The sequence below is a fragment of the Corvus brachyrhynchos genome, unplaced genomic scaffold, assembly GCF_000691975.1.
Source record: "Corvus brachyrhynchos isolate BGI_N302 unplaced genomic scaffold, ASM69197v1 scaffold376, whole genome shotgun sequence".
Lineage (NCBI taxonomy): Eukaryota > Metazoa > Chordata > Aves > Passeriformes > Corvidae > Corvus > Corvus brachyrhynchos.
In genome coordinates, this window is record NW_008238966.1 from 229,314 (window position 1) to 233,001 (window position 3,688).

Here is a 3,688-nt window from a genome sequence, read left to right on the forward strand (position 1 = left end):
CGTGGGGGCCGCAGGTGCTCGGGAGGGCGGGCGAGCGAGGGGCGAGTCCAGGAGCGCTCCCGTGGGTTCGGGTACCTCCGGGCAAGGCCTGGAAGGGGTCGGAAAAACAAGGCATGGAACAGGTAGGCAAGGGCGGGAATGGTACAGCAAGGCAAAGGAAGGCAAATCGAGGCATGGGAGGAGAAGGCAAGGACGGGGTAGGCAAGGGAATGGTGGACAAGGCACAAGCTTGGTAAGACAAGGGAGGGGTAGGGAGGGGAAGGCAAGGGAGGCATAATCAAGGTAATGCAAGGGAGGGACAGGGTACAAAAGGCAATGCAAGGGAGTGGTTGAAAGGCAAGGCAAGGCAGTGCAAGGGAGCGCCACAAGCTTGGGGCAGAGCGGCTGGAAAGCTGCCCTGTTGGAAAAGGCCCTGGGAATGCTGGTTCACAGTGTCTGAACATGAGCCAGCGTGTGCCCTTGGCCTCCTGGCCTGTACCTGCAAGAGTGTGGCCAGCAGGACCAGGCCAGTGACTTCCCTCTGTCCTGGGTACTGGTGAGGCCACACCTCGAGTGCTGCATCCAGTTCTGAGCCCCTGACGGCAAGAAAGACATTGAGGGGCTGTTGCATGTCCAGAGAAGGCACCGGAGCTGGGGAAGGGTCTGTGTGTCAGTCCTATGAGGAGCAGCTGAGGGAGCTGGGGGGGCTCCAATTGGAGAAAAGGAGACTCAGGGGGGGACCTTCTCGCTGTCTTCAACTCCCTGACAGGAGAGTGGAAATCAGGCTCTTCTCCCAGGGAACAAGGGACAGGATAAGAGGAAATGGTCTCAAGCTGCACCAGTGAAGGTTCAGGTTGGACATCAGGAAGTTTTGTTTTCACGGAAAGGGTGAAAAAGCACTGGAACAGGCTGCCCAGGGCAGGGGTGAAATCACCATCTCTGGAACTGTGCACAAAACAACGGGACCTAGCACTCAGTGCTCTAGTTTGGCTGGCGAGGTGGTGATTGGTCACAGGTTGGACTCGGTGATTTCAGAGGTCTTTTTCAACCTTAATGATTGCATCATGAAAAGGGCGAAGAAGAGCATTGAAAACCACCTTTGCTGATCTTTTTCATTTAGAATGTTTAATTATATTTGTAGACATTCATTCCTGTTTGCAGTTATGCTTTTCCTAAAGGTTGTGCATGTCAGCCTTAGGCTGTTGAAATGAAAGCTTCCAACAGGGTTAAAACTGGGAGCACAGATAGTAAATGTGAATTAAGCCTTTTTAGTAAATGGAGAATCTACTTTCATCATTAAAATGAAAACAAACCCAGATTTTTCGTTGTTGTTTGATGGCTCGTGTAGTAACCAAAGAAAAAAAGAACAAACCTAGTGCAACACAAATGTGAAACCACACAGTAATTTCAGACATTGTCTCAGTGGGCTGATTAACTGTTTGCAAATACTTAAACATGAGAAAGCGTAGGTGATAATTCATGTTCTACCTTCACAATAAGGCCAGTGGAGCTTCCTCTTCATAAACTGCTGAATATAAGTGTATTGCATAGCCTTTAACCTAGAAAAATAAAATTAAATAATGCCTTTAATAAAAGGTTAAGTAATAACACCAGACACTAATTCTTACCTGGTTTAAATGAAGACAGACTGTATTTCTGTAGTTGAAATTCGATGCTGGTGCAATGTTTCCCCCCATATATTTATATAGCTTAAGGTTTATATGTTTCCTTGTTATACTTTTTAGCATGTACCTCAAGTCTTTACTCGTCATCACTATTAGGCAGTGGAACTAATTAAAAAGGGACCAGTACTGCTGCAATGGAGGTCATTTAGATTTTAGTTTAAAGCAGTAAAAATATGCTTAGAACCTCTGGATATAATTTCATGTCACTAGTAGGAATCCTGTGAATTAGCAGAGGAAAACAGCCGCTTTGCACTGGTGATCCAGTGGTTAAAGAGTTGCAAAGTTCTGATTAATTCTTCCACTAACAAAGTAGCTGAAGCTGTTTGGTGGCCTGAGGTGCTGGTTCTGGGAAGAATCAGAACTGTCTCCAGGAAATTAGATGAAGCCAAGAGCAGCATTTACTCTTACTAACACTCAACATTTTAGCTGCTGATTTTAAGTTCCTGTGAGAAGTACTGGTTCCTCATATTAATTATTTGTGTTCCAGGGTGTGTGTGCTTCAGACTGGCAGGGAATTGATTTCCTCACTGTCAATCCCCACCCCCAGGGTTCCAGGCTTTCTGAGATGAATTAGTAGTGGGTGACAGCAAAATTTAAATGTGTTATCTGAGTGTGTGTGAAGCAGCTTGAGAAACTGAAACTATGGATACTTCTGCACTCAGTATTATAAGAGAGGTGTGAAATGATCAGAGGATATTAACAGCATTTCTTAAAAAATCTTATGCAAGAGGCAGTGCTCCAGAGAACTCTCTGGGATATGGGATGGAACTGTATGTACCAATTCAATCCATAGTGCCAATAGCTCACAGCAGCTCTGCAAATCAGTGCTGTTTACAGAAACCAGGCAGTTAAACAGAGGGAAAAAAAAGGCTCATTGGAATTACAGTTTCAAATGAGTTACTGCATCAAATGTGATGCTCTGGGATTTTTTCTGCATTTCAAAGTCTTGATTCCATAGGTTTAGGGGGTTGATTTGGACCTGTCTGAGTTCATCTTGTGGCCTCTTCCTTTCCTCTCTGCTTGACTTGCACAACTGAGGTGGAAATAAGTGATGGTGGAAGCACAGAAACAGCTTAAGCTGTGTTTTTTTTCTGCCAGGTGGGGTGTTGGGACAGGGATATTTGATAACTACAGATAACTGAATCTGGGCTGCATAGCATGATCTTGGTTTTCCAGTAGCTGGGAGGAAGGTGGTGGAAAAGCAGAATTGCTGCCTAAGATTTCACTTGATTTCTTTTATGAAGGGTTTTCATAACCTGAAAATTATTGATCTGTCACAACCAGAAACCTCTTTCTCCAGAGTGAATGAAGACACACACCGGAAAAAATTGCCTGATGGAACATGGATATTTTCTTTGAAGGAGATTCTGTCTTTTGTCTCAGGAGCAGTGCAGAGAGAAACCTTGTATGTTTATTCCCTGGAAATATGGCCTATACAAAAGATCTGGTTAGGAGTCAAGTTATCTATTTTGTTGTCTTAGGTAAAACTGAGCTGGACCTGCTGAGATCTGAATCTGATTTCAGCTATGGAGTGCTTTCATGACATGTAATGAGCCTCTTTAGGTGTCTTTTGATCTGCAATTGACAGATCTGAGAACCCAGACTGCTCCAAGGAAGCCCTGTGAGTTGTTTTTTCTCTTTTTGAGGGAAGTATCAGAGGGGCTGAGAGATCCCCCTTATATTGTGAAGAGATCTAGCTGGTGATTGTACTAGGAAGATAAAATTCAATCTCTACAAGGAGAAATCCTTTTCCACTTCTCCAGGATTTCATTATTCAGGCCAGAAGAAGAGAGTTTTGGTTTCTAACCCAGCACCAAAAATGACACTTGCCACCGTACTTCTGCTTCAATCACAAATCAAACCAAACCAAACCCAGATCTCTCACTCTTCAGGGCCAACACCAGAAAATTATGGAAGCTGTAGAATTACAAGATGTCTCATACCTTTCCCTGAGAAGTATAATGGGTATAGGCTTTCCTTATCCTTATCGTTATACTTTTCTTATCCTTTTCCTCTCAGGAACC